The sequence below is a fragment of the Eriocheir sinensis genome, chromosome 17 (genome assembly GCF_024679095.1).
Source record: "Eriocheir sinensis breed Jianghai 21 chromosome 17, ASM2467909v1, whole genome shotgun sequence".
Lineage (NCBI taxonomy): Eukaryota > Metazoa > Arthropoda > Malacostraca > Decapoda > Varunidae > Eriocheir > Eriocheir sinensis.
Window position 1 is genome coordinate 19,899,379 of NC_066525.1, and position 12,443 is coordinate 19,911,821.

Below are 12,443 nucleotides of genomic sequence, written 5' to 3' on the forward strand. Positions count from 1 at the left end.
TGTAAATACATAATTGTATAAAGGGATAATAAAATGTTTCAAATGTTTCAATGTTTACCTCATAGCGGCTGCGGGGTTAGCCTTGCCCCGCACCTTACCACACACTCTCAACACCTGTCGCTTTCTCTGCAGCCGCCACTACCCCATAGGCCAATTTCACGTGGAAAATTATAGCGTCGATCGTCGCCATTGGTAATGATCAAAACAAACAGTGACTGTGAAAGTGGCCCTTATTTACTTCACAGTGCGCACTTATACACTTCACCCTAAACTTTGGTGTTTTTCTGTTCTTTTCTTTCCCTGATTTTGGTTTTCTATGCCCTTTTGCTACTTTCCGCTGTTACTTTTCACCGTCGCTGCCATGCATTACAGGTCAAAAGAAAAAGAAAAAGAGGAAAATATCACTGGGAGAGCTACAATTTTCATAGACTCGAGAAAAAAGTTTTTTGGACTGTGGTTCCCCAGCACGGGGTGTTCTCTTATCTTGTTAATCAAGTAGTAAGCAAAGCAGCTCTGCCAGTCCATTTTATGAGTCTCTTGGTGGGCCATCTTCCACTGCTCCTCACTCCTCAGCCACTGCCGTCGTCTGTTTGTTTACATACAGCCGTGAGGTACCCACGAACCCACGCTCTTACTCACAACTGTTTTCCAATCATACGGACAACCAACAGCTCGCTCCCGGTTGGGCATACGGGCAACTGCGGTTACCCATAGCCCCAATGGTTGGACACCGCCTTTTAAGGCAGCACGCATGACGCTGACGGTAGGTAGACGTGACCCGTACATGTCAAAGGACCGTGAAACTCGTGGCGGTAATGCGCTAAAGTCGTGATGGTAAGAATTTAGGACTAAGCGCTAAACTCGAGGATCGTGAAACTTGGATAGCGCGAAACTCGAGAGGGTACTGTATATCAATATTGACAACATTTTGTGAAAGGGGTAACACACTTAATGTGGTATGTTAAATTGGGTAACAAGTTGAAAAAGTTTGGGAACCACTGCTCTAGAGGAACTGTCAAAGGGAAATCAAGAATGAGCTTCCGGGCACAGCATGAGCCAAGAATAGATGGCGTCACGATAAACACTTTCCTGCACCACGACGGGCTTGGGCCAACTACCACTCTTCCTATGGCTATTTAAAGTGTTTATGTTGTGACTATGCAGTGTCATTACACATTCTGATTAATATCACGACTAAAAATATACCAAGAAATCTTACAATAAATGAGTTAACAAATGACACATTTTGTGTGTTTGTGTGTGTGAGTGTGTGTGTGCGTGTAGACTGTAGCCTAGCACTTTGCAGTAGGGGGAAAAAAATCTAGCCTTAACAGGCCTTAAAACTATCAAGCTTGCAGCTGTGGTCACTGGATATTATCCGTTTATGTGTACTTCTGTCTTGGTATTGTTATGAATGTCGCTTCAGATTTATTTAGGTTAGTTCAAAAGACATGTATCAGTGAATATATTATTGCATTAGTTTATTATTGGTACAGTCTGTTTGTTACTTTGAAACTCAAAAGGGTTTAGGTAGGAATACGAACTTAATTTCATGCATGTTAGAACAAGTTAAGACTTGGCCAATGAGTGCGTAGTACCATCACCCCAGCAATGATACCAAGTCCGTGTGTCCCTCCCTGTAGGATTATCCCTGCCAGCTCATGTGACACTTGCAGTTATTTTTTTGCCCCCCTTCCCCCACACTCCCAAGAATAATCAATAACCAGAATAATTTGAAACATATACAAACCTATCAGAAAAACAGTGTGGTCCTCGTAAATAATGTAAGACCGATGATATCATCAACACGCACTATTTGCCTAACCCGGTGGCCTGTGGCTTACTTTATGTGCACCCACCACCGCCCTGATCCCTCCCTCCAAGTTCAGTTTCCGTACCAGTCTTTTTTTTTTTTTTCAGCACATGTCTGTGTCCCAATGGCCACCACTGGTGTTAGTGTTGAAGCGAGGCATCGAGACAGTTGCTGTGCTCAGTACTTCTTCTGTCCTTGGTGCCGCTGACTTCAGGACTCCTTGGTGCATCCCACGTCTTGCCTGCTCAATTGCTCACTGAGTGTGGCTTTGAAGCAACCTCGCCGCCTTCTCCGGCAACTCCGAGGTTCCTCAAGGCCAGCGAACTCCTCACATCCAGAGTAGTGCTGCAGTGGAGGCTGCAAGGTGCAAGGATGACCTCAACAAATACACCCACACACTCTGGTGTAAGACCTCATGAAAGCCAGGAGTGTGGCAAAAGGTTTAGTAATAAGAGTAACCCCAAACATCACACCCTTACACACACTGGTGCAAGAAACCATGAGTGTGAAGTTTGTGGGAAATGTTTCAGTCAGAAGAGTACCCTCAAGAAACATGCCCTTACACACACTGGTGAAAGAAATCATGAGTGTGAAGTTTGTGGGAAATGTTTCAGTCAGAAGGGTAACCTCAAATTGCACACTCTTACACACACTGGTGCAAGAAATCATGAGTGTGAAGTTTGTGGGAAATGTTTCAGTCAGAAGGGTAACCTCAAATTGCACACTCTTACACACACTGGTGCAAGAAATCATGAGTGTGAAGTTTGTGGGAAATGTTTCAGTCAGAAGAGTACCCTCAACAGACACACCCTTACACACACTGGTGAAAGAAATCATGAGTGTGAAGTTTGTGGGAAATGTTTCAGTGAGAAGGGTAACCTCAAATTACACACTCTTATACACACTGGTGAAAGAAATCATGAGTGTGAAGTTTGTGGAAAATGTTTCAGTCAGAAGAGTCACCTCAAATTACACACTCTTACACACACTGGTGAAAGAAATCATGAGTGTGAAGTTTGTGGAAAATGTTTCAGTGAGAAGGGTATCCTCAAGAAACATGCCCTTACACACACTGGTGAAAGAAATCAAGAGTGTGAAGTTTGTGGGAAATGTTTCAGTCGGAAGGGTCACCTCAAATTACACACTCTTACACACACTGGTGAAAGAAATCATGAGTGTGAAGTTTGTGGGAAATGTTTCAGTCAGAAGGGTAACCTCAAATTACACACTCTTACACACACTGGTGAAAGAAATCATGAGTGTGAAGTTTGTGGGAAATGTTTCAGTCAGAAGGGTAACCTCAAATTACACACTCTTACACACACTGGTGAAAGAAATCATGAGTGTGAAGTTTGTGGGAAATGTTTCAGTCAGAAGGGTACCCTCAAATTACACACTCTTACACACACTGGTGAAAAAATCATGAGTGTGAAGTTTGTGGGAAATGTTTCAGTCAGAAGAATAGCCTGAAAGTACACACTCTTACACACACTGGTGAAAGAAATCATGAGTGTGAAGTTTGTGGAAAATGTTTCAGTCAGAAGGGTACCCTCAAGAAACATGCCCTTACACACACTGGTGAAAGAAATCATGAGTGTGAAGTTTGTGGTAAATGTTTCAGTGAGAAGGGTACCCTCAAGAAACATGCCCTTACACACACTGATGCAAGAAATCATGAGTGTGAAGTTTGTGGGAAAAGATTCAAACTGAAGAGTACATTGGACAGGCACCTCTTCGGACACTCTGGTCATAAAGGGTTCAAGTGCGATGTTTGTGGGAAACGTTTCACGACTAAGGGTGAGATTGTCAGGCACATGAAGGTCCACTTCTCCTGAGGTGCTGTGCTGATTCACTTCTGCTGTGTGTGTGAGTGCAAGTGTTTGTTGTGGTGGAGTTATAAGGCTGTGTGTAGCACAGAGAACAGAAAATCATCATGTATTGGAACAAATGGTGACTGTAACAGCATGATCTATTATTCACTTTCCATCCTAGGCTGCATGTGGTTGGTGTGTACTGTGAAAGGTTTGATCTTTTTGGTGACTGTGCTGGGCTGGCTGTTGTGGCCAGGGCTTATTGGTTAAGTGTGTGTGTTACTAGTAATAATATAGTGTATTTGGTCTTTCCAGCCGCTAAGCTTAAATCATCATCATCATCATCATCATCATCATCATTTCATCAACGCCTGCTCCTAGGAGCTCCCACCAGGGGATAGCCATGGCAGAAGAGCTTCCAACTTTCTCTTTCCAGACGCTCCCTCCTTGCCTGCTCAAAGTTTCTCAAAGATCTTTCCCCCTCTCCCTAACGTACTCTTGCACCCTATCCCTCCATTTCACTGGAAGTCGTCCTCTAGCATTCCCTCCCTCTATCTCACTCACATGCACCCTACTGGTCATCTTACTCTCCTCCATTCGCTCCATGTGGCCAAACCACTTTAAGGTCTATTGCTTCACTTCTTCCACCACTCCACACTTCTTCCCTTCACCCCTGTGACACATTCCAAAATGCTCGTACACACTTTCATTACTCATTCCATCCATTCTACTCACACCACAAGCACTCCTCAAATAACTCATCTCCACTGCCTGCACTCTAGACCTCTGACTTTCATTCCAGGCCCCCGTTTCACTTGCATATGTGAGGGTTGGTACTATTATTGTATTTCTCAAATCCCCCTTTACTTCCATGCTCACACTTCTGCCATTCATGATTCGTCCCAAAGACCCTACTACCCTTCTTCCTTGCAATGCCCTTTCTTATCTCTCCTCCATACCACCATGCTTACACATAACTGATCCAAGGTACTTAAACTCATTGACCTCCTCCATTTCTTCACCATTCAAAATTATTTTGCATTCTTTTTTCACATTCAGTTCCCACTCTATATGGGCATATAAAATCTTACAAAAGCTTAAAATGTACACATTATAAACACATTGTAAAGAACAAGTACAAAATGACGGGTTAAGAGTTCAGGGATCTAACATATCAGTGGGAGGGTGGATGCAGTATGGTGGTGCCAGGGAGGGGGAGGACATCCTCTTCAAGATGGTGGCAAGGTGTTAGTCCCTGGTCATCCTTAGGTCAGGCACTGATGGCGGGATTCAGGCAGAGCAGTGGGAGGTAACTCAAGCCACAGACTGAACACTGTTGTGCCATACCCTGGGCTGGCGGGACGAGAGAACATAAGAACATAGGAGTCTGCAAGTCTGCAGGTAGGCCTGTACGAGGCAGCTCCTCTGAATCTAAGCTCCCGTGTATCTAACCCCACCTAATATCGCTGTCCATGAATTTATCTAATCTATTTTGGAATGTGACAATTGTATTGGCACTCACCACATGACTGCTAAGAATATTCCACTCATCCACCACCCTGTTTGTAAACCAATTTTTGCCTATGTCCCTGTTGAATCTGAATTTATCCAGTTTAAACCCATTATTTCGTGTCCTACCCGGTTCTCTTACCAACAGAACCTTATGAATGTCTCCCTTATTAAAGTCCTTCATCCATTTATAAACCTCGATCATGTCTCCACGCACCCTTCGCCTTTCTAGAGAATGTGGGGTGGTTGGGGGGACGTGGGCACAGCCTTGGCGGGGGTGGCGTACATTGTGCTCCACTTGAGTGACAAGGCTCCAACACAGCAGTCACCAAAGCAGAGCAGGCCTTTCCTGGCAGCAGGGTGGGCAGGATGACAGTTCTGTAGGCAAACCACACCAAACTGGCAGATGAGAAGGGAAGGCCGTGGTAATTGATGGCTTATGGTGTTGTCACTTTCCTGTTTCCACCCATGTGATGTCTCATCTCAACAAGCAAGTCAAATACCACAGCAGCCTTGGGTGGGGGGGGAGGGGGGGCTAACAGCAGTGCCACCACTTCCTTAGAGGCATGAGAGAAGTAACGGGAGAAAGGAATAAGGGAGAAGTTTGGTAATGCAAAGGCGATTTATCAATTCTCTCCATACACTCCTGTCTTCTCCTTCTTCCCTCCCCTACTTCTCTTAGGTGTTCTACCCCCCCCCCCCCCCCATCCCCTCTCTTCCCCCAATCAGAATTATAACAGGTTGCATTTACATGTGTTTTTTATGCCCACAAATCTCAGTATACCACTTGGGAATTCATGTAAAGATAAAAAAGCATTTAGAGAAACGAGTTTTACTCAGAGGGGCACGAGACACGGCACTAGGCTCACGGAGGCGAGCAGGGGCACGGAGACAGCGAGGCAGCTAGTGGCGCAAGTCCACCTCAGGCAACGGCTGTATCCACTCTCTCCCGCCCCGCTGCGGTGCATCCCCCCCGCCAGCCACCTCACATATACCTCCGCACCCCAAACTAGCGCCCTTAAAGTACAACAGTCATGTACCAAAATACCCCCCTAATGTACAAAAATACCCCTGAGTAACACTATTCCCCCTCCCGGCCTTCGGCCTCTCGCCAAGGGCGCCGCTGGGGAGATGCAGGTGGTGGCAGGCAGGTGGTGGCACCCAGAGGGGCATCAGCAGCCCCAAGTCCCTCCTCAGGGTAGTCACTGACGTCTGCCGCTTCGCCCGCACCGCCCAAGTGCTCGTCCGCTTCACGGTTGACTTCTGACGCATCCTCCTCGCTGCTGCTGGGGCTTACGTCTTCTCCTCACAGGTGCCCAGCTTGGCACCAGCAGGTACCTCATGGCCTCGTCAAAGAGGTCAGCCACCAACACTGCAACCAGCTCCTCCTGTGCCCCAAAGGGGCTCTGCCCATCAGCCACGCCGTCAACCAGCCGCAAGTCCTCAGTGGGCTCTTCCATGCCTTCCGCTCTAGGCAACGCTCTGGACAGTCGACACTGGCTCCTGGCCCCCACCCTCGGGGCAAGGAGCCCTCGCTCGGCCGTAACTACCCCCACGCAGCCAAGCTCGAAAAACCTCTGGAAGCAAGGGCACCTGTCCGCGCACCCTCTCCAGCTTCCGTCCAAGGCCAACACAAGCCTTGGTCTGAGTCAGGTAGTCGAGGCCCAGCAAGCAAGGCTCCTCCAGACTGGCGACGTCCACCGGTAGCTGCTCCACTGTGCTGTCCACACCGGCACAAGCCTCCACTGGCCCCTTGAGCTGCACACAGTGCCCCGTGTCGGGCTGACCCAAGACTTCCTCTGCCCCAGTGTCCACTGTCAGGCGACATGGCTTCCCATCCACTAGGCCTGCCACTTGCGTCGCTCTGGTCGGGCGGCGGCAGCTTACACCAGGCGGGGCCCAGGGACAGCTGTTGACGGCTGGAATTCGGCCCCCTTCTCCAGCCTGTCCGCGTTTCCTGCCTGCACCACGTCCTTGGGCCTGGGGTAGGTGCTCGAGCGGACACGGCACTAGGCTCACAGAGGCTCACAGGAGCATGGAGCCAGCGAGGCAGCTAGCGGTGCAAGTCCACCTCAGGCAATGTATAGAGAGAGAGAGAGAGAGAGAGAGAGAGAGAGAGAGAGAGAGAGAGAGAGAGAGATTTTGCAGTGACGTCATGAAATAGCATCATCTGCACCTTGTGTGTCGTCTGCAAACCCGCTGATGGTCACCTCCCCAGTAGAGTGAGCAGACGGACCACATGTGCCCCATCCCCAAGTCACTACCCGCGGGCAAATGGCAGGACCTTCAACATCATTTGTGTTAAGTGATTACGCGAGATCGCTTGAGAATGCTGCGAAGCTAAGATACATCGAACAAATCAGTGCTTTTTGGCTGGCTGTCTGCTTGACTGGTGGGTTGATTGGCTGGGTGATTGGTAAACTGACTGTCTGTCTAACTGACTGACTGGATGGCTGACTGGTTGATTGGATGACTGACTAGGTGGTTGACTGACTGGCTGATTGGTTGGCTGGCTGGCTGGTTGACTGGCTGATTGGTTGGTTGGCTGACTGTCTGGCTGGTCGGTTGACTGGCTGTCCCTCTGCCTCGCCGATCTCCTGTTGCTGACCAGTGATGCCGAGGTAGGCAGCACAGGCAGGCAAACAGGAGAGGGCAAGTGACAACAGGTGAGGGCAGGTGACGGCAAGTCACCTTACACTACGCACTCTTGGTCACTTCCCCGCGTACACTTATATATTCCACCCAGCACTGAGCTCTGTCCCTCTGTGCACTTTGCCTCCACTAAATTTCCTTTCCTATTTTCTTCCCCAGCTTGAGTGCCGACATGCGTGTTTACCTCCGCCAGCTCATGTAAATCCTGTTCCAGAGTAATCCCTGCCACACAATAAGCTAGGGGACCGGACAATACCTTAATGAGTGTTACCTCATGTATTAATCTGATCAGTCTTGCCTGTTATATTTACCTCTGACAAAATGAGCACTGCAGAGTCAAGCACAGACGGGCGCCAGTTTCCTTCCCTCATAGCTTTATCCACTTCCCTCGCTCTTCTGGATTCGCTGAAATCTAAAATGACACACATCTCTCCTGTTAGAACATCCAACAATCACATGTATTCCATGATGAACACAGAGTACTTGTGCTGCAAGTTGTGCAGCCACCAAGGTTTGCTTGATAACTGACCACCACCACTGACCACCAAGATGGCAGTGCAGCCTCACCTACACACCCCACTAATGACGTCAGCTGCACAAAACATATATATATATATATATATATATATATATATATATATATATATATATATATATATATATATATATATATATATATATATATATATATATATATATATATATATATATATATATATATATATATATATATATATATATATATATATATATATATATATATATATATATATATATATATATATATATATATATATATATATATATATATATATATATATATATATATATATATATATATATATATATATATAGGTTTTGCAGCTGACGTCATGAGTGGGGGTGTGGGTAGAGGCCTGCACGGCCATCTTGGTGGTCAGGTGGTCAGTTATCAAAGCAAACTTGGTAACTGCAGCACAAGTACTCTGTGTTCGTCATGGAATACGTTATGTTGTGTTGGATGTTCTAACCAACGGAGAGATGCTGTGTCATTTTATAGATTTCAGCGAATCCAGAAGAGAGGGAAGTGGATAACAGCTATGAGGAAGGAAAATAGCCGTCTGTTTATTTGGACTCTGTAGTATATATATATATATATATATATATATATATATATATATATATATATATATATATATATATATATATATATATATATATATATATATATATATTATATATTTACCACTCTCTCCTCGTTTTGGAAAGATCATCAATGAACAACAGAAGGAGAGTGGGAGATAGGACAGAACCCTGTGGGACACCACTGTTAATAGATTTAGGGGAAGAACAGTGACCGTCTACCACGGCAGAAATAGAACGGTCAGAAAGGGAACTGGAGATAAAGGTACAGAGAGAAGGATAGAAACTGTAGGAGGGTAGTTTGGAAAGCAAAGATTTGTGCCAGACCCTATCAAAAGCTTTTGATATGTCCAGCGCAATAGCAAAGGTTTCACCGAAACGGCTAAGAGAGGATGACCAAGAGTCAGTTAGGAAGGCAAGGAGATCACCAGTAGAACGCCCCTTGCGGAACCCATACTGGCGATCAAATAGGTCAGAAGTGGAAAGGTGCTTTTGAATCTTTTGGTTAAGGATTGATTCAAAAGCTTTAGATAGACAAGAAAGTAAAGTTATATGACGGTAGTTTGAGGGATTGGAGCGGTCACCCTTCTTAGGCAGAGGCTGTATGAAGGCATACTTCCAGCAGGAAGGAAAGGTAGATGTTGACAGGCAGAGGCGAAAGAGTTTGACCAGGCAGGGTGACAGCACGGAGGCACAGTTTTTAAGGACAACAGGAGGCACTCCATCAGGTCCATAAGCCTTCTGAGGATTGAGGCCAGAGAGGGCATAGAAAACATCATTTTGAAGAATCTTTATAACATGCATAAAAGAGTCAGAGGGGGGACAAGTAGGAGGAATATGCCCAGCATCGTCCAGAGTGGAGTTTTTAGAAAAAGTTTGAGAGAAGAGTTCAGCCTTTGAGATATATGAGACGGCAGTGTTGCCGTCAGTACTGAGGAGTGGAGGGAAAGATGAAGAAGTCACGGGAAGAGTTAGAGAAAGCAAGGTTTTGGCATTTTCTATTAATGAAAGAGTTTTGGGTTAGTTGGAGAATAGATTTGGCACGATTCCGGGCTGAAATGTAAAGTTCATAGTTAGCATTAGTTTGAAGGCTCTGGTACCTTTTGTGAGCTGCCTCTCTATCATTGACAGCACGAGAACAAGCATGATTAAACCAAGGCTTTTTAGCGTGAGGAGTAGAGAAAGTACATGGAATGTATGCCTCCATTCCAGAAACAATCACCTCTGATATGCTGAGCACACACAGAGGGGTCTCTATCCTGGAAGCAATAATCATTCCACGGGAAATCGGAAAAGTACATCCTCAGGTCGTTCCACCGAGCTGAAGCAAAATGCCAGAAGCATCACCTCTTCGGTGGGTCCAGAGGGTGTACAGGAGCGATAGGACAGGATACAGAAATAAGATTGTGATCAGAGGAGCCCAACGAAGAGGACAGTTTGACAGAATAAGCAGAAGGGTTTGAGGTAAGGAAGAGGTCTAGAATGTTGGGCCTGTCTCCAAGACGGTCGGGAATATGTGTAGGGTGCTGGACCAACTGCTGTGGGTTGTTGAGAATAGCAAAGTTGTAGGGTTGTTCACCAGGCTGGTCAGTGAAAGAGGATGAAAGCCAAAGCTGGTGGTGAACATTGAAATCTCCTAGGATGGAGATTTTAGCAAAGGGAGAGTGGGTCAAGATGTGCTCCACTTTAGAGTTCAAATAGTCAAAGAATTTTACATAGTTAGTACAGTTAGGTGAGAGGTACACAGCACAGATGTATTTAGTAATAGAATGACAATGAAGTCTTAGCCAGATGGTGGAAAATTCTGAAGAATCAAGGTTGTGCGCACGAGAGCAAGTGATGTCATTCCAGCTTTGGATTGAAATTTAGGATGGAGATAGTAGGAGGGAACAGAGTAGAGATTGCTGTCAGTAGCCTCAGAAACCTGTGTTTCGGTGAGGAAGAGAAGGTGAGGTTTAGAGGAAGAGAGATGGTGTTCCACAGAATGAAAATTAGAACGAAGACCGCAAATGTTGCAGAAATTGAGAAGAAAGAGGTTCGAGGAGTTATCAAGACACCTCTCGGGTCGGCAGCCAGAAGGGGAGTCCTCCCTGGGGGAATTTGTGGTCCCCCCCCCCCAGGCGGGGACTCCGAGGCATGATGTAGGTGTGCCATTTTGAAATTTGAATTTTATGAAAAGGTGTATATGTTGTGTGAATGTAGTGTGGTGTGGATAGAGAGAGGAACTGTCTTTAGAGAGCATGCTGAACTACTCTAAGGGCAGTGAGGTGTATGTCTTGATTGATTGATTAGTTCATAATCTTTGTTTGGAAGGGTTGACATCTGGCTGCATTGCTATGGTGTGATATTCTCACCTCTATAACCAGTGATTGTAAGGGTTGGCTCACCCTGGTTTCCCACTCCCTCACAACCTCTTATTGATCATCACACTAGATACTTCATGAACTCCTTTAGTGGGTGGGTGGGGGTTGAAATATTCATGTTGATCTAATAATGACTCCCTTTATTCAGCTGAAAAAAGTAGTGATAAGAAGGCTTCAAATACAAAAATATATGTGAAAGTCCTGGGTTGGTAGATCCAAATAACTCTTTAACCCCTAAAGGGCGGGGATGTTCAAACATTTCCCCGAAAGTTGCTCACTTTCCATTATCAATTTCGCAGCTCTGCCTAAGCCAATAGCTTTAAATTTATGGAAATTTCCTTTATCCATCCTTCCTCTTCAATCTGCCTAAACCCAAAGTCTCTACATCATGTGGTGTTTTCGTGGTGATGTGATGAAGTGCAGTAACTTTTACCTTGCAGTAGGCCTGTGTTTGGAACACTGTGCAAGTTGTGCATGGTGTGGTGTAGTGAGGGGCCCTCACACTCACCCCACTCGACCCCACGACAAACCCCCTACATTACTCTCATATTCTGAATCTGATAACCCTGATGGGTGGTGGGATGCATCCTCAGATTCTTCAATATATCACTTCCATCATCACTGTAATGAGACTGATCTATAGGATGGCAACCAAAGTGAGGTTGCACAATTATGGGGCTCAGCCTTCCTCATAAAACAAGGGCTGAGTTCAGCACTTCTGCCGTCGCTGTCATCACCACCAACAGCACTTTCAAGACTTGAAAAGTCACTTTCAGCTCTCTCCTAATCACACTCACACTGAGAGCTCTTTTGGGAGCAAGAGGAGGCTTATGAGGAATTGAGGTCACTGGCTGTGGATACTCGGGCGTGGAATCAGACGTAGATCCAAAATAATTCTTCCTGCCATTGTCACAGTCACAGAAACACTGAGAATGGCATGGAGGAGTTGTGTGGCAGCCTAGGAGTCATGCTGACCCATAAATCCTTATGCAAACTTCAAAATTAGGGAGGAAAAGGCAGACCAGAAAAACCTGCCATCTGCCCTTTATGGGTTAAATAATGTTTTTGTAGATATTAGCTTTTTTCATGCACTACTCATATATTTTTGGCAGGATCCAACTGTAATATCATAAACAAGGAAATATCTTGTCTCTCAAGTCTGTATGGGAGGAA